The sequence below is a fragment of the Schistocerca americana genome, chromosome 8, assembly GCF_021461395.2.
Source record: "Schistocerca americana isolate TAMUIC-IGC-003095 chromosome 8, iqSchAmer2.1, whole genome shotgun sequence".
Taxonomy (NCBI): Eukaryota; Metazoa; Arthropoda; class Insecta; order Orthoptera; family Acrididae; genus Schistocerca; species Schistocerca americana.
In genome coordinates, this window is record NC_060126.1 from 211,778,237 (window position 1) to 211,805,093 (window position 26,857).

The window sequence follows — 26,857 nt, forward strand, 5'->3', positions numbered from 1 at the left end:
GATCATTAATTGAACATTTCAGCTAACTGGTCGATTATCTGAATAAGCGATGGAGCCATACCATCACACTTCCTAGCCTGGGACATACAATGCTTATCTGCAGCGTCCTAGTTCGGCGGACAGTCAATACGCTAGACAAACGTTGGAAACAAGGAACGACAAATTAAATCGAAACAACACACGTGAAACTACACAAGTTACTCAAAGTAACGAATCGTGTATATGCGCGAATTAACTAGCTTGATGAAATGGCGTACTCGGCAATGGAAAATGTGTCAGAAAGTATCGGATTTCAATTTATACTCCATTAAATTTCTGTACTTAATTCAACAAAGGCAATGTTCGAATCATCTTTTAACAATTGTCCTGAAATGGAGGCACAAGTTAATATGAACACTGGCCATTGTTTCTCGCTAACAGGTCGTTCAAGCAACAGGAACATTCTTTCCCATGAAGTTTAAAAATGTATATTTTGATTTGCAAGGAGATTTAAATTTTCATGCACAGCGTTCTCAGTGAATGTGTGCGTTTAAAATTACAGGGTGTTCACCTGTCTCAATATCAGCAGTTGTCGAAGACGTTGCCCGGCTTCATTCTCGTAAGTTCTTTGTAGCTGCTCAGTTTCTGAGCTACTTTTGTTCTCACAATAACAAAGTTTTAAAACAATAGTGCAATCCAGAAATTACATGAATGGCGACGCTCATATTTACAGAACTCGTTTTGAAGAAGTCTGTAAAGAAAATTAATAATTTCTTATTATTGATAAATATATAGATAATTATTCGATTCTCATTCCAAAGATTCATTTGAAAAGTATTTAATTCTGTCGGACAAAAGAAAATTTGCGTTCTTCGTTTATTTATTTTAGTAATAGCTACCTTTCGTTGTTCTCGCGACCTAGTGATAAGACGTATAAATGAAGTGCTCTGTAATTTCAAGTGAAATTGTGCTAAATAATGACAGTGACTTTTGAAACAATACGATTTTCTCATTTACAATACCGTGGATCCCAGCTCCTGTAACTCTGGAAGATTATTATTATAATTTTGTATGGAGAATTTAGATGGAGGCAACAATCTGCGCAACGGCGCTGCTCAACAATTGAGGTACCGTACGTGAATGTGTTCATCTCTTTCCCTTCGTGACCGCCAATGTCAATTTCAGTATTTAGGTCATATTTGCCGCGACATTCAGAACTTGCAATCTATCTCTTCATTTAATAACGAAGTCCGATTATTTTCTTTTTCAGATGAATAAATGCATTTTAACCTCAATTCCTTTTACCCAGGCCACGGGGAAAATAGTACTTAGAACGTACGTACCTCTATCCGATCGTACGTTCGCATACAACTGAGTGTACCGATGTAACTACACTTATGACCCATTTCCCTTGCAGTATTAATTCTTATTTTGAACGACTCACTCGCGAATGTACGTGCCCTCTTATTTTGTGTAGTCAGTCGGGTGTTTCCCTTAATAACGTTACTATTAATATTCAGTGGCTTAGTTTCCGCAATTGACCTTTGCCTCTGTCGAAACGGCTCTTCACGCGAAATATTTATTACGCGATATTCGTACTCTCATTTCAAAATTTCGACACCGGCTCACAAAGTTTTTAAAAAATTAAGAGGGTGGTTACAAGTCACACGTTAAGTGCTTTATTTTCGTGGAATTAATGGTGATAGGTTTGTGATCAGCCTTAAAACTAATTTCGAGGAATATTCAGCACCTAGAACAGTTCCTCTTATTCATGGTAGATGAAAAGAGTTTGGCTGTTGTAAAAATTTATTTAAACTGTACCATTCAAATTTTATCGACAAATGAATCATCCACATAGCGGTCAAACAAATCGATTTCAGAACAGTCTGTTCTAAAGCTTCCCCTCCAGTCCTTCATCGACAGAGGTGGCGCAGTGCTTAGGTCTCAAATTCAAACCCGACGACAGATTCTTAGATTTTCGTGATTTCCCTAAAAGACTTTGGGGCAGCTGTTGGGATGTAGAACACTACGTGCGAGTACAAGATAAGAATGGTCGGCAGCTCCGTGACAGACAGATTATTGTGGGGCGTCCATGAGAACGTTTCAGTGAAATATAAAATATTGAATTCCCTACCTCAGTGACCGTAGGAATAAACAAGACGACTTAGACAAAGTTTCCAGTTGGTGTGATGAACGGCAACTAGCCCTAAATGTGGAAAAATGAAATTTAATGCGGGTGAGTAGGAACTACAATATTACTAGTGTCCAGCTTGACACAGTCAAGTCTTTTAAATATCTGGGCGTGATGTTGCAGAGCGATATGAGGTGGAACGAGCATGTGAAAATGTGGTCGGGAAGGCAAATGGTCGAGTTCGGATTATTGAGAGAATTTTAGGAAAGAGTAGTTCAGCTATAAAGGAAACAGCATGTAGAACGCTGGTGCGACCTATTCTTGAGTACTGCTCGAGTGTTTGGGATCCGTACCGGGTAGGATTGAAGAAGACATCGAAGCAATTCAGAGGAGGGCTGCTAGATTCGTTACCGGTAGGTTCTAAAAACTCGTGTGTTTCGGGAACTTAAATGGGAATCTTTGGAGGGAAGGTGGCGTTCTTTTCGGGAAACACTATTAAGAAAATTTAGAGGACATGCAATTGAAGATGACTGCCAAACGATTCTGCTCCCGTCAAAATACATCCCTCGTAAGGACCACAAAGATAAGATACAAGAAATTAAGGCTCATACGGAGGCGTACAGACAGTCGATCTTCCCTCACTCTGTTTGCGATTGGAACAGGAGGGGAAATGACAAGGGTACCCTCCGCTACGCACATTACTGTGGTTTGCGAAGTATCTGTGTATATGAACTTGTAAATACCAAAAGACAATATCACTATTGGACCAGTTCCACGTATAACAACATCTGAGGACAAGGAAACTTCCTGGCAGATTGAAACTGTGCCGGACCGAGACTCGAACTCGGGACATTTGCCTTTCGCGGGCAAGTGCTCTACCAGATTCGCAGGAGAGCTTCTGTAAAGTTTGAAAGGTAGGAGACGAGGTACTGGCAGAAGTGAAGCTGTTAGGACGGGGCGTGAGTCGTGCTTGGGTAGCTCAGATGGTAGAGCACTTGCCCGCGAAAGGCAAAGGTCCCGAGTTCGAGACTCGGTCCGGCACACAGTTTTAATCTTCCGGGAAGTTTCATATCAGCGCACACTCCGCTGCAGAAGGAAAATCTCATTCCAGCTCGTGCATTATTTGAAGATCGCACATTGCGTCCAGCATTCCCAGCCATAACAACGGTCATTCGTAACACGAAAAATGAAAGGCTCCTACATCAGACGACTTCCCTACAGACATGTAGCAGATTGAAGAACTTAGCGATAAATCGATCACCTGACTGGCAGAATTCTCTAGCCCCATCATTCACTGCGATCATATAGCCACCGTTTGGTCATCTAGTATCACAGTTACCTGTCTTAAAGGCAAGAGTGATCCTGCTGAATGTACCAGCTACTGTTCAGTCCGGCTCTTCTCTTACAATATGAAGATACTAGATCACATCCTTGAGAGAGGGCTATGGGACATAGTCCAGGTCTCAATAAATCAGTGTGGGTTTGTGATGTGGCTCCACATCTGCAATTTTTGCTGCGCGCCAACTGATAAGTTCCGCGAGGAAGCCACTACATCTTGGCTTTCTTGACCTTGAGAAGGCATCTGATCGAGCACCACATTGTATGATTTGGTATGCTCTTCGCGATCATTAATTTCCTTAAACTTACACAAACTGGATTAAAATGATGTGCGGAAAGACCAGCAGCCGGGTGCTATGTTCAGCAGGACCCACTGACTGCTCCCCTTTGTTAATTGGCACCCCTCAAGACACAGTTGTGTCACCGCTGCTCTTTGCGGCCGTAATGGATACCAGAACGCGCGACTCGCAGATGTGAGTACCGTGGACAATGCTGTACGCTGAAGATGCGATGCTTGCGGAGGATGCCAGGGAGGATCTTGAAACTCAAGTCTACAAAGACTTGGCCTCCGTTTATACATCCAAAAGACTGACTACATCGAAACGATTCCATCTCCTGGAACTATATAAATTAATGGAGTTCCTCTTAGCAAGGTGGATAGATCTCGATATATAGGTTCTCGGCTACAGAGTAACGTCTATGTGAATGAGGATATGCGAGTAAGAACCAAAGCGACTTGGATGCAGTTCAGAGACGTCACTTACATTCTTTGAGATATGAAGATGCCTATCCACCTAAAATCAAAGATTTTACCCCACAGTTGTAAGGCCAGTTGCATTATAGTCCGTGAGACGAGTGATTGGTACTGACAGTTCCGGCGGGCAGACGGCGCTGTTGCCGAACGTGGCTCACAGCACGCGGCGCTCTGTCTGCTACACGCATTCTCTAGCAGCAGAAATAAAAGCGAGACAAAATACAAGTCGTATTGGTACGCGTGAATTTATTTAAAGTTGATGCTTGAAATATATTAACTCGAAAACTGATAAGAGCTATTTAGTACAAGTATCTAAGATGCTGAAACATAATAAAGTTATTTGTTAAACTTCACAACTGAAATGAAAACTATTTTCGCAAGTTGTTGAACATTAGCAGTTTGGATTTCCATTGTTAAGTATTAGCATTATTAATTTGTTCTACTACAAGCTACAGAATAATTGGTCAGTGTATTAAGAGTTATAATCAGAAGAAAGTACCCACAATATGATGACCTGGTTGTAGATCGATAGCAAACTCTCTCCTTACATTCCTGAATACGTTGTAGTTACTGTAATGGAAAAACACCACTCACATCACTGTCAGAATCTGATTTGACATTGTCTTCTTCAGCACTACTCGAACTATCACTGCTCTCTCCCAGATGTGTAATTAAATTTTCGATGCATTCTTCCACAACCCCTACGGTTTTGGCCGCCTCTCTGATGGCACTTGCAGTGCTGTTTACAATTTTAGCCCACGTCTCCCTTATCACTTTATTGATAGCTGCTGGAAGGAGAGTTTCCACTTCAGAGATCGTGAATTTTTTATTGTTTGCAGCAATGTAATTTTTTATCTGCGCCCACACTCCTTCAATTGCATTGAAGTGACAGTGGTATGGAGGAAGCCGAACGATTTCGTGCCCGTGCCTTTTAGCAATCTCGTCAATTACATATGTTGGAAATTGGGGTTTCTTTTGTGCCACAATTTCGAGCAGTTCCGCCTTCCTTAAGTCTTCTCTGAAATCTACTTTTCGCCGTTTCAACCACTGAATGATATCGTCTTTTTTGTTGCCAAGGTTGGTGCCTTATCGTGAACAACGGAATGATAAGGCGCATTGTCCATAACAATCACTGATGGACTTGTCAGATTCGTCATAAGCGATGTCTCGAACCATTCTTGAAATACTACACTGTTCATGTCTTCATGGTAATCTCCCGTCTTTTTTGACCGAAACATTTTCAAGCAGTTTGGCACAAAACCTTTCGATGTTCCTGCAATAATACGCCCTCCTTTGCCAACAGGCACTGCCATTGTCCCCTCGGGCGTTCCATCATTCCAGCCTCTACGTAAAGAATGGCTGGCATTGACCCAAGTTTCATCTAACCACACTATACTTTCGAATTCCACACCCATGATCCTGCGCAGAAATCTGCACCGCCATGCAACTACATCTGTCCTTTCCATTAATATTTTGCGTCCGTTAAACAGTGAATAGCTGAAGTAGCTGTCTTTCTGAAAATCGTCCAAAGCTGTCACCTGCTTATTTCTCGGTCGCTTCTTTCCTGGTGAGTGCAGCTTTGTTGTGCCACTCTCGTCACAATCTACACTATACTGTTCTTTCCCTATCTTTACAACAGTGTTCTTACTTATTTTCAATGCTGCTGCAGTTCTCTTCACAACCTGAACAACAGGAATTAAGGGCCCACCTTTGTCCTTTTCTTTCTCAAAGTAATCCCTCACAGAGTACACGAATTCACGGGCCTGGGTGTGTAGCACACTTTTCTTCCTCCGTTTCACTTCTTGTGTTGGGCTGGTACTACCCGCCGCACTAGACATTGTTTACAACGAAACATAAACAAAGAAACACTAAAAACAACAAAAACGAAATAAACTGCGAATTCAACTTCAGACGAACGACCGCACCGCCTGCACGCGAGACACTGGTAAGTTTCATAAGCGCGCGCGACCTGGTTTCAGAGCGGCAACGTGGCCCTTGCTACCCGCTCAAAGTCAGGCCGTCATTGGCTGCCTGCCTGCGGTCACTAGGCAACGGAAAGACGCTACCGAGCTGTCAATACCAAAGACTCGTCTCCCAGACTATATATAGTGCCGGCTGTTAGCCCACATCTAGAACTGCTGAGCGCTCATTATACGTCTTGTAAGTGCGGACACAGAAGATCATTCGACATTTCTCTGCTCGACCATTTCAGCAACACAACGATCCGACAACTAGAGTGGCTCCTATCAATGAGGAGATGCAAGGACTCCGTTGGTATGGACACAACATACAGGCACCGCTCATTTTAGTCATCAGTTCAGTCTATCTCACTGTCGAAGGCCAGAGACAGCTTGGAAGACGTAAATTACGATGGCTGAACACTATAAACGCAGTCCAAAGGTGTGCAAAGACCCAAACTCCAGACCCCGTTTCAACGAGGAGGAGGAGGAGGAGGAGGAGGAGGAGAAGAAGAAGAAGAACTGTTGGGATGGTCCCTTTGGAAAGGAGACGATCACGGTTCTTCTGCGTCTTCAATTCTGTCCACAATAAATGTTTAATAAGTAGCGCTAGAAATAAGGTAGGCATTTTCGTGTTATCAATTCAAACTATCTCTTAAATGTCCGCACCCGGTAGCTGATTGGTCAGCGTCAGTAGGTGGTGGATGGGGGCCACAGCGTCACAATAACGTTGACTTGTGATCGTACTACAATGATCAAAGACTTGGAGGTCAGTATACCCACGCAATATTATGCCTCCTTCCCCACAGCATAAAAGCTGGAAACCGAACCCGATCGTGGTGTTGTAACTCGTCAACAGCGCTCCAGTTTTTTACTAAAATACACTCCTGGAAATTGAAATAAGAACACCGTGAATTCATTGTCCCAGGAAGGGGAAACTTTATTGACACATTCCTGGGGTCAGATACATCACATGATCACACTGACAGAACCACAGGCACATAGACACAGGCAACAGAGCATGCACAATGTCGGCACTAGTACAGTGTATATCCACCTTTCGCAGCAATGCAGGCTGCTATTCTCCCATGGAGACGATCGTAGAGATGCTGGATGTGGTCCTGTGGAACGGCTTGCCATGCCATTTCCACCTGACGCCTCAGTTGGACCAGCGTTTGTGCTGGACGTGCAGACCGCGTGAGACGACGCTTCATCCAGTCCCAAAAGATGCTCAATGGGGGACAGATCCGGAGATCTTGCTGGCCAGGGTAGTTGACTTACACCTTCTAGAGCACGTTGGGTGGCACGGGATACATGCGGACGTGCATTGTCCTGTTGGAACAGCAAGTTCCCCTGCCGGTCTAGGAATGGTAAAGCGATGGGTTCGATGACGGTTTGGATGTACCGTGCACTATTCAGTGTCCCCTCGACGATCACCAGTGGTGTACGGCCAGTGTAGGAGATCGCTCCCCACACCATGATGCTGGGTGTTGGCCCTGTGTGCCTCGGTCGTATGCAGTCCTGATTGTGGCGCTCACCTGCACGGCGCCAAACACGCATACGACCATCATTGGCACCAAGGCAGAAGCGACTCTCGTCGCTGAAGACGACACGTCTCCATTCGTCCCTCCATTCACGCCTGTCGCGACACCACTGGAGGCGGGCTGCACGATGTTGGGGCGTGAGCGGAAGACGGCCTAACGGTGTGCGGGACCGTAGCCCAGCTTCATGGAGACGGTTGCGAATGGTCCTCGCCGATACCCCAGGAGCAACAGTGTCCCTAATTTGCTGGGAAGTGGCGGTGCGGTCCCCTACGGCACTGCGTAGGATCCTACGGTCTTGGCGTGCATCCGTGCGTCGCTGCGGTCCGGTCCCAGGTCGACGGGCACGTGCACCTTCCGCCGACCACTGGCGACAACATCGATGTACTGTGGAGACCTCACGCCCCACGTGTTGAGCAATTCGGCGGTACGTCCACCCGGCCTCCCGCATGCCCACTATACGCCCTCGCTCAAAGTCCGTCAACTGCACATACGGTTCACGTCCACGCTGTCGCGGCGTGCTACCAGTGTTAAAGACTGCGATGGAGCTCCGTATGCCACGGCAAACTGGCTGACACTGACGGCGGCGGTGCACAAATGCTGCGCAGCTAGCGCCATTCGACGGCCAACACCGCGGTTCCTGGTGTGTCCGCCGTGCCGTGCGTGTGATCATTGCGGTCTCTCGCAGTGTCCGGAGCAAGTATGGTGGGTCTGACACACCGGTGTCAATGTGTTCTTTTTTCCATTTCCAGGAGTGTATTATAATTGAAAAGAATAACCAAAGGAGTTAAAATTAACGGGGAACGAATACACTGTATCCGTTTTGCAGATGATACAGTAGTACTTGCTGACTCAGTAAAGGAAACGGAGTTTATGTTGCTAAAATTTGCCAAAATCCTAAGAGAATTTAATCGAAAAATAAATAAGAAGAAAACAATAACTATGGTAGTGGGGAAGAGAAAAGAAAATGGTAAAGTTAGTATTAAACTAGATGATGTTCTAGAGCAGGTTGAGAACTTCTGTTATTTGGGGAGCACAATCACTGACTACAATAAATGTATCACTGATATAAAGAGAAGGATAGCCTTGGCAAAACAAGCTTTCCAAAATAAACGGAATTTACTAACAGACAACCATATAAGCCCAGAAAGTAGGAAAAAGTTTGCCAAAACTTTTGTCTGGAGTGTCTTAACATACGGATGTGAAGCGTGTATTCTGGGAAAGGCAGAGAAAGAGAGACCAGAAACAATTGAAATGTGGATATGGAGAAGAAGAAAACAAGCTCGGTAGATATAAAAGGTAAAGAACAGGTCTTAAGAGAAGTGAATGAGGACAGAACGCTGATTAATTATATAGGAAGAAGAAAATCAAAAATGATAGGGCACATAATGGGACACAACCAGTTCCTAAAGAATGTATTTGAAGGAAAAGTTTTTAGAGAAAAAACTATGAGGCGCGCCAAGAGCAACGTATTTTAATAACATCAAAGAAGATATGGGGATAAAATCGTATGAAGAAGTGAAGAGGATGATAATGGAGAGAGGGACGTGGCTAAATCGACAAGGCATAGCCTTTAGTTTATGATGACCAAAATATTGCCTGGTGAGCTTGTATTCTGTGCGTTTGTGAACACCTTCCGGACACACGTACGAGTGGTGAGAACCAGCTGAAAGGCTACAGATCATCAATCGCGGCCCACGCTGAGATGTCTCGCAGCTCCGTGGCGCGAAGGGCTGCAAGTTAACGTGAAGTGCCCAGTGGACCCCAGCGAATATACAAACTTCGGTCGAGTACGTGATGGTCGATATGGGGGCACTGGACGACAACACAAGTTGAACGAAAACCTCCGGGCTTGATGTTTTATGCAAGAGGCGGCGGCAGCAGACATATGCGTGAGGCACGCTACTTTTTTTTTCTGACTGTCAGAGCAGCCATGTCGTGTGGCCTACTTGTGACCTTCGTCAAGAAAATGTGGAACATCCTCCAGATAATAGTAACTCTACACTGCGTAGTGTACAGTGTGTTACGTTCCGATATTGTGCTATAGCCGTAGCATCAAACAGAATATCTTAATAATAGCTTCGTATGTTAACAAAGGTAACGCTCCCATGCAGTGCCGTTAAAAATTTCATTCCTGCTTGTTACTACCGATTCACATTTTAATAACGCCAATATCATTTTGTTAAGGCTTATATCATTCGACTAGTTTCGTACTGTCCTCCTTTTCTTCCTATGATCTGTCTTTTCTCCATCTTCATCAGACCGAGCGAGGTGGCGCTGTGGTTAGCACACTGGACAAGCATTCGGGAGGACGTCGATTAATACCCGCGTCTGACCATTGTGATTTAAGTTTTCCGTGATTTTCCTAAATCGCTTCAGGTAAATGCCGGGATGTTTCCTTTAAAAAGTGTACGGTCGATTTCCTTCCCCATCCTCCACTAATTTGAGCTTCCTCTCAGTCTCTAAAGACATAATTGTCTACAGGACGTTAAACACTAATCTCCTTATGCTCCTCCTCCTCCCTTCTCCATCGATATCGCTAGTTACTAAAAGTGCAACGCTAAGAAGAATAACAAATAACAAACTTTTCTTGTTGTTCGTGTATAGCACAATAACAACAATACGGGATTAAATTTGTAGCTGATATTGAAGTATACAGGGTGCGAAAAGTGGAACATAGAGCTGCGACTATGTTGTAGTTCAGTTCCTCTTCTGAGGTATTGTTTCACTTCTTTCGCGGCTTCTTCTAAAAAGAAAGTTAAACAATAGCTGCAACTTTTCCTTTCACCATTATGGGCACAAACTCGACTTCCTCGATTTGCCGCTTTTATTTTCGTCGCTTGGTCTTTTCAGACGACTGTTTACCTGTGTCTGCAGCTTTCCATCTTTCTCAGGACTCTAGCATCTTAGTCCACCTTACATCGTTGATACTTTTCTGTAACTATACAAATACTACGATAGCGATCTATAACGTTATCCTTATTTCAGTTGGTAACCGCAGTCTGCGTAATTAAACTTCTATATCCACTGCTATCTATTTTACTGAAGATTTTTAAGCTTTTGTGATTTTTGCCTGAAATAGAAATTAGTGGTTAAAGTTTGAAGAATAAGTCTCTAAATTTTTGCGGCACCATTGAAGGTAGGTAATGCAAGTAGTTTTCAACTCAAATCCACGTTTGAATCTCTTTTACCACTGTGAAAGTAATACAGGACAAAGTACCTCACGTTTGCAACTAATAAAAGACACTCTTCATACATGTATTTACAAAAGAAATGTCTGATCTGTCTGTGATTCAACATTAGTCAGATAGGTCAAATAGTAGTGACAGTCTTGACTGCAGATTTAGAGACCTTGATAGGTCAGGAGTGCAACAGTCAAAGGGAGCAGTCACTCGGGTTGCAGAGTACTTGTGGAGTGCATATGGGTTTTTTTTTTTTAGCTGTGCGGTAGTTTGAAGTACTCTTAGACAATTTGACAGTCGAAGTGTAATCAGTGTTCGTTACAAATTTTTCGAATTTACTGTCCTCTAAGAAAGTTCTCGCGCTCAGATTGTTCTTGGACCGAGAGCCGGCTTAAACCCAAAATAGAAAATCGTAAAACATTTAGCGGGCCATGGAACATATATCGGAAAGACAGATTAGGTGCCATAGGAGGGGGCGGGGGGGGGGGGGGGGAAGTTTCCGTCGCAGTTGACAAAAATGCTATTTACTGAGGTAGGAGTTGAGTGTGACACTGAAGTTATCAAGTTATCTGGTCGCGTATAACAGGTCTAAGTGAAACCAAGTGGATGTTTTTACCGGCCACTCGATTGGGCTGTGACAATTCTAGAGTCATTTAAAGATGTCTACAGTCAATTGAAAGTAAATACCCAGATCATGTAATACTATTTGAAGGCGACTCTAACATATATATTATAGACTGGGACGTCTATGGATTCAGTGCGGGGTGTACAGACTGACCGTCTTGCGAAATACGTTTGAACACAGTATTTCGAAAACTGTCTTGAGCTCTAGGTCGGCAGCCCACACGCAATGTGTCTGAGCGTCGACTGTGTGGAGAAGTAGCTGGAAGGTGTAGCTAACCGTTTCAAATAAAACAGTTTTGATTTTCATGGTGGTTTCCATTTCGCGACCTATCGTTCCTTACTTTCCGAATAGCCCTCGTACATAAATGATCTGGCGTAAAGGGTAAGCAGTAATCTGCCGTTGTCTGCTGGTGGTGCTGTGGTGTACCGGAAGTTGTCGAAGTTGAATGACTGTAGGAATATACAAGATGCCTTGGACAAAATTTCTAGTTTGTGTGACGAATGGGAGTTCGATTCTTCAAGAATCTCGTGTCTGAGGATTGTTGGTAAAACATGAAATGAGAAGTGTGGTGTCACCGCCAGACACCACACTTGCTAGGTGGTAGTTTTAAATCGGCCGCGGTCCATTAGTACATGTCGGACCCGCGTGTCGCCACTGTGTGATCGCAGACCGAGCGCCACCACAAGGCAGGTCTCGAGATACGGAATAGCACTCGCCCCAGTTGTACGGACGACGTAGCTAGCGACTACACTGACGAAGCCTCGCTCATTTGCCGAGCAGATAGTTAGAATAGCCTTCAGCTAAGTCAATGGCTACGACCTAGCAAGGCGCCATTAGTAACATTGCATGTATCTAAAGAGTCTCACTTGTATCGCCACAATCTCCAGATGTACCAAAAGGATGGATTAAAGTTAAGTATTCCAGAAGCCACGTACTTTTCTTTATAGCATTCATTACGTATCCTGTTTCAGACCTCACGCCATCCTGCTTTAGCTTAGCGCGTGCCTTTCGGCTTCCTCTCATTGTGTCTAGGCTGTCTTGTCTAGACACAACAAGAAGACACTCCCAAAAGTTGATGAGGGAAGAAACATATGAACTCTGACAAGAAGACAGGATGCGATGCTAAGAAATGTGTTAATACATCAGTAGGGGTCACTAATATGGCCAACAAAAAATTAAGCGTGTTAGGTGCAGATGAGTATGAAAAACAAACCCGTAATGCTTGGATACAGCATTAGTAGTGGCCCGCTTGTCATAGTAACGTTTTTCAAATGTCCGGGCCTAATGTTTGCAAAGCGATGTGAGATGCTAGAGCATGTGAGAATTGTTGTAGGGAAGGCGGATAGTCGAGTTGGGTTTATTGGGAGAATTTTGGGAAAATGTGGTGCACCTGTAAAGGATACCGCATATACGACGTTAGTGTTCCATATTCTTGAGTACTGATTGTGTTTGGGATCTGCATTTGGTCGAGTTAAAGAAAGACATCCAAGCAATTTAGAAGCGGGTTGCTAGGATTATTGCCGATACTTTCGAACATCACACAACTTAAACGGGAATCCCTGGAGGTAAGGCAACGTACTTTTCGAGGAACGCTATAGAAAAAAATTGAGAACAGGCATTGGAAGCTGACTGCGGAACTATCCTACTGCCACCAACATACATTTAGTGTAAGGACCACGAAGGTAATATATGCAAAATGAGGGCTCATCGGAAGCATTTAGACAGTCTTTCTGTCTGCGGCTATAATATTTATTTATTTATTTACGTCCTGAATCTTTGAGGTACGTATAGTATACCCTAGATGTTGGACAAAATGACATTACGTTAATATATCGTTACGTTGATTGTATACGTTAAATTTATAAATAATTACATTGTTATGTTGTTATATTGCTACATTACATTTTTATATTGTTACAACGGAAATTAAATTATTTTCAACATACTGTGTTACTGAGTAAAAACAGTTTTCCAAAAGATATGAAGTTACAGATTTTTTAAAGCTATGTATTTTGTTTATGGCCTTTAAATTACTTGGCAGCTTATTAAACAAATATGAACTTGAGTGATATACACCTTTATTGCACAGTGTGGTGTAACAATGATGCCTGTGTATGTCACTATTTGCCCTTGTATAGTTTTCATGTACAAATTTACTTTGAATAAATACATTTCCATTCTTAAGATGCTTTTTTTAGGTACATGACAACTTCTAGTATATAGATACATGGTAGCGGTAGAATCACCAGTTCTTTAAAGAATGGTTTGCATGATTTTCGGCTGTTAACATTTTTCATTATCCTCACAATATTTTTTTGTTTCCGGAATGTTGCTATGCTATGAGGAGAATTTCCCCAGAATATGATGCCATATCTCAATAGGGAGTGTATGCAAGCGTAATACACCGCTCTGTTTCAGGACTTGTGTTGTTCCATAGGAATGGTAACGACTAGTAGTGTAACAGTGTACCCTCCACCCCGCCACGCACATTACGGTGCATTGCGGATATATATGTAGATGTGGATGTGCTCACAAAAAAGCACACTCACGAACAGATTGTGCTATCCAGTAAATCTACGCGCACGCGTTTTAAGTTAATCGTTCTCCCAATACACATTGCGTCGTCACCTCTCCAGGACTGGAACAGCTCCAGCGTGGAAGCAAAGCAACAGCTTTATCCCACAGGACTCATCTCGTACCCCTCTCCTCAAAGCGACCCATGCGGACCCGTTTGCATGTTGAGGGCGCTGTCTTTCTCAACGAACCCGCAGCGATAGCGTCGCTTCGACCGAGCGAAAGGAGTACTGTGATAGCAGCTGCAGGCTCTTCGCCTCCAGGCACGGATGGTGGGGCTGTTGCTCTGCGCAAGTTCCCCTTCCTCTAACTCAGCCGCCTGTGCTCCTATAGATATACCGGATGCGTCCAAACCTTGAAGATGACAACGGTTCACATGGCAGATGATCAGGGAACGAGTATTTCGTGATAAGGCACCATTGATCGGGCGTAAATGTGAGATTTAGAACTTAGTAGTGACAACTATTTGTTTACAGCAAATACAAAATAGATACACGGTTCAAAGTTTTCTGTCTGTCGTTGTTGTCAGCAGCATTTACAGCGATGAGCAAATAGCAGATACCTCGAAAGGAATGGTCTATTGCCAGACGTGTCTTGCTGTGGGGCGGGGATGAGGAATCGACTAGTCTTGGTAACTTGAGAAGGAAGACAGACATTCGGGAAGCTGTTATCGTGCAAGTGACCTTATTTTACCTGCAACCAGGATGAGATAATTTATTCCTCACGCAAGCTATGTGAGTTTGTTTTCCTACTTGCAGGAAATGTTAATGTTATGTAATTTTATTGATAGTGGCTGTGTCTTGCAAGGGGAAAAGTAAAAACACGCAGTATAAAGGAAACCTAGATACAGCACTTTCCTCTACTGCAAGTTGGCACACAAGGGATCACTTTATAAAACGCCTTAAGTAGAGTGGAAATGGAGAACAGAGTGACTATAACAAAGCTACTTGAGTCAGCGTAGACGCAAAAATATTTACTGTATGCGTATCGCATTTTGCAGGAATGATATCTTGAGTGTGCGCCGCAAAATTGGCGTTGTTAGTGTCATGACTTCCTGCTTGGCTTAGTCGTACGGTGGAGAAGGGTTGACATACAAGCATCAGTATGCATTACAGTTGCACACAATCAACACGGTTATGAACAAGGTGAGCTGGGATTTACTCGTGAAACTGTTTTGTAGCGATACATTAAAGGAATACGGAGAGGTTCTGTTTCCACATTGGAGTTGAAGAACGTGATTTGGAAGTTCGAATTAACTGGCGATTTAGGAATTAGTACTGGGAAGAACGTATGGCCAAATGCTCCACAGACTGTTGGTTACTGTTGCCATGGCTGAGAATGCTGGACGCAGTGGGCGACCTTCAAGTAATGCTCGAGCTGTCACGACAGTTGTATATTCATGGTCCACCCTTCCAAAAGTGCTGCGAGCGCCTGTGGACAGCATCTCTAGTGTGGTTCCTGGCTGTCGTGGATGTAAATGGTAGTTTCACTGGGCAACGTTTGTAACCTGGAACCTAAACATAGTACGCAGTTAACAAATGTTAAACTATTACGAGGAATTTAAAATGTGTTTCTTTCAATCGTTTATTCGTTATTTATCTTCCGCATGTTCCTTTAAACGTTTTTAATGGGGGTTCTCTCAGGAAACGAAAATTTAGATGTAATCACCCCATATGTCGCAAGGTGACTAACGACGGGACGGGCTCACCTCATATGGGAACAAAGTCGCTTTTTGGCCTCAGCTAAGCCTCCCAGATCTAATATCAGTAGAGAGGGAGGGGCTCCGTTTACTTCGGAAGGATGAAGATCTTGTCATATTACCAGCTGACAAAGCAAATGCCATCGTGGTCCTTAATACTACCGAATATCACAGTAAAATGACGTCACTGTTGGAGGACAGTATGTATAAATGTCTTAAACGGGACCCAACTTTGACGCACAGCAGAAAAACCCTGAAGTTACTGAAGAATTCCGGGCTGCCAGACGATGTTACAAAGGGCTCACCTCGTGTTAACATTCTCGCGCGGCGGTGGCTCCTGCATTCGAACTGAGGATGACTATGGAGCTGCCCAGTGAATGAGTACTGTCTTCTGCGAACTGACTACTAAGATCTGAACTAGGAAACAAGTTTTGGGCTTTACAGCATCGCCGCACTTGGCCACTGAGCAGGTCCCCTACCATCTGGCACCGTGTACCATCTGATGCGGGGATGATTTGAAAAGAACCGTCCCCAACTTTCACTGCCCAAGCCAATGGCGGTAACCTCGTGCAGTTGGAAAGATGCGGTCATTTAGTGCCCTCGAGTTCTTGGTGTCAGGAACATATATGGGTGTGGGGAAATTCCCTTTATAAACTTCCAGGACTTTTAGAGGGGACTGAGTAGAAAATATTTTGAATTGGGACCCATGTCCCGAAGCAGGTGATAGTGCGTCCACAACCAGTTGAGATAGGGATCCAGTAGTCGAAAATTCATATGCATGGTAGCAAGTTTGTTTGTGTGACAATCCTCCGCAGCAAGCATATAAATACTTGTTTTGTAAATAAAACTGTCTTTTCCTGCTGCTAGTTTATTTAGCACACCCGGTTAGCCGAGCGGTCTACCGCACGCCTTTCCGGAGCGGGAAGGAGCGCCTGGTCCCAGGCACGAATCCGCCCAGCGGACTTGTGTCGAGGTCTGGTGAGCCGGCCAGTCTGGCGATGGTTTTTAGGCGGTTTTCCATCTGCCTCGGCGAATACGGGCTGCTTCCCATTATTCCGCTTCAGCTACACTATGTCGGTCATTGCTGCACAAACAACTTCTCCACGTACGAGTACACCACCATTACTCTACCACGCAAACATAGGGGTTACACTCGTCTGGTGTGAGACGTTCCCTGGGGGGGCCGAACCGCACAATAACCCTGGGTTCGGTGTGGGACGGCAGAGGGGTAAAGTGGACTGCGGTAGTCGTCGTGGGGTTGTGGACCATTGCGGCTGCGGCGGGGACGAAGCCTCTCCGTCGTTTCTAGGTCCTCGGTTAACATACAACATATTTTATTTATCCCACACGCGTTTCGCCTTCTCCTGTTTTAAGGCATCGTCAGTGGGGTCTATAACTACAATTTTGTTAGTTTTAGATTATTAAACAGTTCACTTCGCGATCTTTTTGTAAAAAACGTAATTACTTACGATTTGCTAATCTGCGTTGCCTCAAATCTGGTCTGGAGCTCGCATTACTACTTTTATCACTGCCATATAATCACATCCTTGTGTTCTCGCCTTTCACACACTGTTCACCATGTTTCTCACTCATTTTTGTGGTAGACTTTTGTTATTTTGTCGCTCGATACAACTATTTCGTCGTACACTGTTTTTCACAACGTAAATATTGAGACTCCATTTCATCATCTTTTGCATGTTTACGTGTTTGTTGTCGACCTAACGAAGTATATGTTCGAGGCTAACTTCTATTTATGATGTGAGAAACATGGTGAACAGTATTTGGAAGGCGAGAACACAAAGATGTGATAATACGGCAGTGATAAAAGTGGTAGTGCGACCTCCAGACCACATGCGAGGAAACGCAGATCAGCAAATCGTAGGTAATTACGTTTTTTACAAAAAAGTCGCGAAGTGAACTGTTTAATAATCTAAAACTAAAAAAAACTGTATCGTTATAGATCCCACTGATGATGCCTTAAAACAGGAGAGGGTGAAACGTGTATGGGATAAATGAAGTAACTAGCAGCAGGGAAAGGCAGTTTTATTTACAAAACAAGTATACATATTCAAAAATGGTTCAAATGGCTCTGAGCACTATGGGACTTAACATCTGAGGTCATCAGTCCCCTAGAACTTAGAACTACTTAAACCTAACTAACCAAAAGACAACACACACATCCATGCCCGAGGCAGGATTCGAACCTGCGACCGTAGCGGTCGCGCGGTTCCAGACTGTAGCGCCTAGAACCGCCCGGCCACTCTGGTCGGCTATACATATTCATTGTGTTATGGACATACACAATGTGCCTCACATAACAGCAACGTAGCTCCTAGTAGCTGTTCAAAGTGACGACCGCCATTCTCAATTCATGCATGCCAACGGCGCATGAAGTTCTGCCACACTCTTCCAAAGATCCCTGGTGTCTGTCGTACTAGGAGACAGGCGGCCTGGACCCTAGCAAGCCGGTCCTCATCAGTTTCTACGTGGGTTTCTCACACGAACGTCTTGACGCAATCCCAAAGGGAAAATTCCAGAGGTGCGGTATCCGGTGATCGCGTTTGCCATTGGACAGCATCTCCCCTTCCATTGCAACGATAAAGGTGTTAACATCGAAGTGAGATGGTGCACTGTCGTGTTCACGCCAGATTCTTTCGCGGACGCCAAGGGGTATAGTCTCCAAGAACTGTGTCTACATATCTCGCCGGAACGCCAGATCACATGGACCGGGCGGCAACAAACAAGATCCTGTTAGGTTATCTTGGACATTGCCCACCCATACGTTGACAGAAAATCGTTGCTGGTGGCCACCAATGTGGGAGGCGTGAGGATTGTCCCCACGCTAGACATGGCTGTTGAAAACACCATCACTGGTGAATGAGGCCACAGCCGTGAACAGTATAAACTAGTCAGTCTTGTACGCTTCTAATCCACTGTACAACGACACCTTGGATCTTCGCGAAAGCGCGGCTGAATTTCACGCGCCGTTGCCATGCCTGCGTTGAGATTGGCGGTCGCCTCTTTGAACTCTTACTACGAGCTACGCTGTTGTTACGCTGTGTATGTCCGTAACATAATAAGTACGCATTTCCGACCAATGTTTCCCTACCTCAATATATCGGTTGTGGGCGCACTACCACTTGTTTCAACTTGACCCGAAAGGTTGGAGACACCCTATATAAGAAATTAACGACGTATCCGAAGGCGCTATTTATTAAAATTGAAATCGGGTACATTTATGATTACGACCTAGTCCAATAGACGTCAAAGTTGAAATTTACTAACTTTAAAGAAACAGTGAATCTTGATAACTATGTCGTATCAAGTTTCAGGCGCTGCTGTAGTAGTTACTACGCAGCAACTGTCGGAGTATAATAAAACATGTTCTTCAAGAACTTCTAATATTCAGTTGTGGTCTGTTACTCTCCAATTTCGGCGTAATTGTGATTTTTTCCCCGGTGTACATAGGCTCCAAGCAGTACAGCTAAGTCCGACGGGTTGCTCGAGCAGCAGGCGCTAAGCGTGCAGACGACACCGCAGTTGGTGTTGGGCTTACAGAGCGCGACCCCTTAGCCGCACTTTTCCGCAGCGCCTGTCACGTGGGCAGAATTAGAGTGTTGCTAAGTACACTTCCGCCCACCTTGCAATTAGGGAGCACGCGGCTCGACGGCAGCAGAGTGGAGTGGGGAGTCAACTAGAGTTCAGCTGGAGAGTCAGTGGGTCTACCCCCGGGGCTGCCATTCCGCACGCTAGCACGACGAGCACTAGCGGACCATTCGCCACTACCAGTCTTGGGCGGCAGCCAGCAGTCCGCCAACTTATCACTCCGTGAATAGACTTAGAACTTCTTGGAAGTGTCAACTAACCCGATCAGGAATTTGAAACATCCGCGTGAACGTGGCAAGGCCGCGCGGCTACACCACCTGGCTTTGATTTATTCACACCAAAGATATACAGAGGTTGGCCACACAAAATGTTTCAGGTGACACCATAAAAGCGGATTTCATTCGAGAGTGGCGACGAAGAAACTGATTGTATTTTTTAAAGATATACATGACACTCATTATTCATTCATTTATTTCATTATAACATCATAACCGTGGCAGTAAATGTGGGGCAACTTCGGGTTTCCTGTTGCGTTGGACGCCTTTCGGGTCCGGTTTATTGTATGCGGCGACGCTATATGTCTGCAGAGTAAATGTAACAAGTAAAAACAACCAAAATACTTCGTAGTTTATACTAAACGAAAATATTGTTCGTTAGGATGCTTAAAAAAGTGTCACATATTCCTACAGCACATAGGATTGGTCAAAACTAGAAAAATTGGCTCCATTCGGATCGCTTAGTATGTATTGATAGCAGGCTCCTGTAACGTTTGCACAGAAACACCAGCGCCTGTAGGCTATGTATCGACATAGTCAGAAATCCAACTAATTCAGGTCCCGTGCAGGGAGAGGCCATGCCACCAGACCACCTCGCCCAGTCCACCGCCCATGAAACATTGCGATGAGGTATTGTCTCATGACCCGAAGATAATCGGCATGCTGTAGTGTACAAGTCACAGCCGTTGTCTTTCTGCAAAGGTAACGTTCTCGAATAGCATTGGTAATTCATCGGGCAGAAATCGGTGAGACACAGAACCTGTTAAATCTGTTGGATTAAATGCGAGCCCGTATGACTGTAACCGACAATTCCTGCCCTTACATTGATACTGAAGTGATCCTTATGCCTCACCTCCATGATTTTTCAAGGATCTGCATCTGCCTTCAAGTGCATATTGCGGTGGTTCATTATACCATATCTTGTGTACCCCGTATCATCTGTAAATAAAATGCTGGCTGTTAATACTACACATCACTCGCCAGATGCAAAACGCCACATACAGTATGTTAAGCAAGATCGTGGTCGGGTTAATCAGTCGAAAAATGTATTTGACAGCAAAGTAAAACATATACATACATCACACATGAAGAGAAGTAAAATGCAATTACTATTAATAACAGTCGCCCACAGCGTCGATAATTGCTTGGCATCTCAGAGGCGAACTAGAAATACTAGAAACAAAGTTTCTCGCCTATTCAGGTGAAAGAGACATCCAAAGCCGTCGTATTTGTGTTGACAGCTGTTTCAAAGCGAAGATCTTCTTTCATTGCAACTTCTTTTTGATGTAAGACCATACATTTTCAACAGAGTTAGAATTAGGCGATTCTGAGGACCAATCCAGTATATGCACATCTTTCTCCTTTCTCCAGTCGCTGCAGAGCCTGCTGAGGTGCTTAGGATCTTTATCCTCCTGCAGTATCCAATCTTCAGTTTTGTCGAAGAAGTAGCCGTTTGCCAGTCGACATCAAACATTTTGTATTACCGCGACGCATAAGCTGTGCTCATGTCTGTTCTTGTGTATCTCAGTCAAGAGTTCAAAGTAAACTGGTGCTGTATGGACATTGCATGAAGGAAAAAGTTCCCTCTATTGTGGTTGTGAAAGATCTAAGGCCAAATTTAGTAACATCTGTGTTTAACGCCGATGACGCTCTTACTTGACAGACTGTATTACACCTGGTATTGATTTTTGCACTGTAATTACAGCGACTTTTTTCTCGTTTTGACTAACAGGAGTGTCCGTAGGAAGTGTGACGCTTTTTAAAACACCCTCTATACAGTATGATATATTGTTTAGGCAGTAAAGTTCTCTGTGATACTGCACAACTTCTGTTTGACAACTAAATGTATAAGATAGCTGGCAAGTGACAGAAATGAACAACTGCGTCAAATTAGTCTTAGTGCTGATGATTAAACCAGCCATCAGAGTAGAATCACTTGCACCGAAAGACGATGCGTAACACCTTAATGCAAAATACATCAATTTCGGTGACGCGGAAGTAAGGAAGGAGAGGATGAACTGTACTATCGTGTGTGATAGCAGTAACAATTAAAGTTCCCCGAGTGACGTCAATGTACACTGTGAAGTCGACAAGTGAATTTGCCTGCTACGGCACAACACAGTTTGCAAATGTGCTGTGCGCTCGCAATAATTGTTTATGAAAAGTGACAGGCGTGTCGACCTCACCCAGAGCAGCCATTTGAACTCTGACTAGAGCGAGAGGTCGATCGGTCGATGTCGGCGATGTCGAGGCGCCCCCTGGGACGCGACCCGCTCTGTCGCAGCCACTGGACACGGACACGGTCCGACCTGGCATGTTGTGTCGTGCTGTCTCCATTGTAATGGTAGGCTGTGGTACGTAGTGCACAAACACTGGCACCGTGACATATACTAATCACTCAATCTCAAAACGAACTAAGCTAAAAGTTCAGTACAGGCGAATGTTATGTTGTTAACCACATTCGTTCAAATTTCAACGGCGTGCTGCAAGATTTGTTGCTGATTTGTCAGGGGTCTACGTGGATATCTTTGGCGAATAGACAGCCTGTTTTAGTAAAAAAAAAAAGCTGTTGCGCACGTTTGAAGAATCGAAATTCTAGACAACGAAACTGCCTCTATTATTAGTTCACTTAAAGTTCTTAATAACTAGGTACGCAAATTATGTGGGATGTACGCAGTCACGTCTCCCGTGCTCTACTGGCGAGTGGAACAAGAACGGGTAGACAAGTGACGATGGATTTTATACGACAGTAATTCTAATCTTCACCTCGAAAATATAAAGTGATGTAATTATTTTTCTGTTTGTTTAGGTTACTTGTCTGGAGTCCTAGTATACAGTGAAATCCCTGCGCCAGAGTGTCGTATCACGAAGCTAGAGGAGCCGATTGATAAACTAGAATGTTGTGCCGTAATTTGTTTTCTGCGTTTAAAGGAGATCAACCATAAAACGATACACGCTGGTTTGGAGGAAGTGCACCGTGAGAATACTCTGTCATATGAGACAATGGGTAGGTGTTAAAGACTCTCCCAGAGTGAACGCGGTAATTTCACTGGAAAAAGTTATTGTGTGACTGTACTCTTTCACCATGTGCGTCTCTTCACATGTGCATTCGACCCCGACTTCATTTTTATGGATGACCATGCGCGGCCGCGTCAAACAGCGCAGGTGTATGAGAATTTGGCGAATGGACTGGCCTGTCTGTTTCTCATCGAGCGCATGTGGGATGCGTTAGGTAGACGGATGGCAGCACATTCACGTGCACCAACGACCGCCTAGCAGCTGTGAATCGAGCTGGTGGAGGAATGCATCGCCCTACCACAGGAACTCTTTACCAGACGTGTCAGCATGGCAGCGCGTTGCCGTCCATTGTGATCACTAGCTCTACTACAGCGGCTCCCAACCTCTTTTAGACCATCTCCCCTTAGTGCAATCAGACATTAGCTAGTACCCCCGCCCTCCCCGCCATTTGTTGGGTTCCTCTCCCCCACATTATCATCAACTTTAGCACCTAAATAAACTGTACAATGAAAGACTTTTCTTGGAACACCTTTGTTTTTAAAATGATGAAAGATATTTAGTTTTGTGTGTGTGTGTGTGTGTGTGTGTGTGTGTGTGTGTGGGTTAGATTGACTGACGAAGCAATTCGTGGTGCATCGCAAGTGCTACCCACAACCCCTTCTCAAACTACCTATCCACAGTGAGGTAGAAACTTGTTACAAAATATACTTCCCCTGCATTATTTGTTTCTATTGCTGCACTTTCTTGATTTAAAGTCAAGTTAAAATGTGTGTACTACACATACTGTTCGTAAATCAGTGGATTTCTGGAATCCTTACTTCTGAACTGGCAGAAATTGGAAGACTTTAGGATGTTCATACTTTGTGGCAAACCACAGCCACAGTAATAAAAATAATAATAATAGTACTATTATTATGTTCAGCACTATCGTAGCCCTTACGCAGTTACTGCTGTGTCGTGCTGTAAAACAATTTATTTCTCTGTTTCGAAGCGGGTAATGAGGCAATTCCTAGACTACTGGTAGGTACTGTATAAAACTTGGAGAAGAAATTTTCTTGAGATTTTTAGCGATCTATAGGGCAAAGCTTTGAATAAAAGTATCATTTTTGTTAGTCTCATTGTGTATTTCTTTGGATTACCTTCTCTATTACAATGTGGAAATTTTTATTATCTGTAGTCCAAGTTTCGTCGAGCTATATTACTTTGCAGTAACACTTCATAAGAAAGCCACTTTCGACCTTTAAGTTTAGACACTAACTTACGTGTGTGTGTGTATACAGTGTGGTCCATTGATCATGACCGGGCCAAATATATCACGAAATAAGCATCAAACGAAAAAACTACAAAGCACGAAACTTGTCTAGCTTGAAGGGGGAAACCAGATGGCGCTATGGTTGACCCGCTAGATGCCGCTGCCATAGGTCAAACGGATATCAACTGCGTTTTTTAAAATACATTACCAATGCTATTCGAGAACGTTACCTTTGCAGAAAGACAACGGCTGTGACTTGTACACTACAGAGCACCATCCCATTATCTTCGGGTCAGGAGACAATACCTCATCGCAATGTTTCGTGGACGATGGATTGGGCGAGGTGGTCTGGTGGCATGGCCTCTCCCTGCACAGGACCTGAATTAGTTGGATTTCTGACTATGTGGATACATAGGCTACAGGCGCTGGTGTTTCTGTGCAATTTTTATTATATATTCGTGTAGTACGTAAAGAAATATGAATGTTTTAGTTGGACCACTTTTTTCGCTTTGTGATAGATGGTACTGTAATAGTCACAAGCATATGGCTCACAATTTTAGACGAACAGTTGGTAACAGGTAGGTTTTTAAAATTAAAATACAGAACGTAGGTACGTTCGAACATTTAATTTCGATTGTTCCAATGTGATACATATACCTTTGTAAACTTATCATTTCTCAATAAATGCTCAAAATGATGTCCGTCAACCTCAATGCATTTGGCAATACGTGTAACGACATTCCCCTCAACAGCGAGTAGTTCGCCTTCCGTAATGTTCGCACATGCATTGACAATGCGCTGACGCATGTTGTCAGGCGTCGTCGGTGGATCACGATAGCAAATATCTTCAACTTTCCCCACAGAAGAAAATCCGAGGACGTCAGATCCGGTGAACGTGCGGGCCATGGTATGGTGCTTCAACGACCAATCCACCTGTCATGAAATTTGCTATGTGCTGGACATCCATCAGGTTGGAAATACCTGAAGAGAAACATCTAGTAGTAACATCGGTAGAATATTACGTAGGATATCAGCTTACACAGCACCATTTAGACTGCCACCGGTAAAATGGGGGCCAATTATCCTTCCACCCATAATACCGCACCATACATTAACCCGCCAAGGTCACTGATGTTCCACTTGTCGCAGCCATCGTGGATTTTCCGTTTCCCAATAGTGCATATTATGCCGGTTTACGTTGCCGCTGATGGTGAATGACGCTTCATCGCTAAATAGAACTCGTGCAAAAAATCTGTCATCATCCCGTAAATTCTCTTGTGCCCAGTGGCAAAACTGTACACGACGTTCAAAGTCGTCGCGATGCAATTGCTGGTGCATAGAAATATGGTACGGGTACAATCGATGTTGATGTAGCATTCTCAACACCGACGTTTTTGAGATTCCCGATACTCTCGTAATTTGTCTACTACTGATGTGCGGATTAGCCTCGACAGCAGCTAAAACCCCTGCTTGGACATTATCACTTGTTGCAGGTCGTGGTTGACGTTTCACACGTGGCTGAACACTTCCTGTTTCCCTAAATAACGTAACTATCCGGCGAACGGTCCGGACACTTGGATGATGTCGTCCAGGATACCGAGCAGCATATATAGCACACGCCCGTTGGGCATTTTGATCACAATAGCCATACATCAACACGATATCGACCTTTTCCGCAATTGGTAAATGGTCCATTTTAACGCGGGTAATGTATCACGAAGCAAATATCTTCCGCACTGGCGGAATGTTACATCATACCACGTACTTATAAGTTTGTGACTATTGCAGCGCCATCTATCACAAAGCGAAAAAAGTGGTCCAACTAAAACATTCATATTTCTTTACGTACTACACGAATATGTAATAAAAATGAGGGTTCCTATTTTTAAAAAACGCAGTTGATATCCGTTTGACCTATGGCAGCGCCATCTAGCGGTCCAACCATAGCGCCAATCTGGTTTCCCACTTCAAGCTAGACAAGTTTCGTTCTTTGTAGTTTTTTAGTTTGATGCTTATTTCGTGAGATATTTGGCCCGGTCACTATCAATGGACCACCCTGTATAATATGTGTGTGTCAGTTGTTTCAGACTTTCTGCAACAAACGTCCAGTAGCGATAGATCACGTTATGGAGAAAAAAGCTTGTTAGATACAAAATGTTCACTGAAGCTTCCCAGTGACGCTAGGCATTGTTTAATACTAGTAATGATCCTGCGGAGTGCCAGGACATTGGCTCTTTGCAGCTTTCATATGCACTGTGTGTTGGCTGTAATTGAGTCATCTGCTCTACGTGAAATGCTGTAGGCCGGTCAAAATTGAAGTTTCTGATTCGCTTCCAGAATATCATTCTCCGCTTAGAGCCACACATTGTAATGGTTTTCTTGTTGAAAATTTATCTTTGAATTTATTTACATAGGTAGTATGCCTCACACCTGCCTCTCTCCAGGGTCGGCGAGTACTAAAGGGAACCAGGCGGCACTGGAAAGTGTCAGCGAACATTTTGTGTGTAACAGAAGCTATTGCCAATGACATGAATTGTCATCAAATGTGTGTGAAATCTTATGGGGCGTAAATGCTAAGGTCATCAGTCTCTGATCTGTCATCCCCAGACGTACATTGCGAAAACTTTGAAACACCTTGTGTGTGTGTGTGTGTGTGTGTGTGTGTGTGTGTGTGTGTGTGTGTGTGTGTTTAGCGTTACATTTTCCAGTTCACGTAAAGAAGCTGTACGAGATCTGTTCTGGTCGTACGTTACGAAAAGTTGTGTGGGTGCAAAGTTATTGCAACCGCAACTGCCTCCTCCTTTCCTTCAGGATTTCAATAGTGGGAATGTATTTTTTGGTACAGAACATATTAAAATCAACTGATCTTGTTCTAAAATGTTCACTAATTTCAGATATGTTTCGGAAAGTTTTCGCCAACGGCGT

The 26,857-nt window shown here is 43.9% G+C and overlaps 1 protein-coding gene across 1 annotated transcript in view; it reads left to right on the forward strand.

Moving 5' to 3' along the window:
- Positions 1–26,857, forward strand: part of LOC124545230 (synaptotagmin-7-like) — a 144,051-nt gene that overhangs the window by 20,327 nt on the left and 96,867 nt on the right. The window lies entirely within an intron of this gene.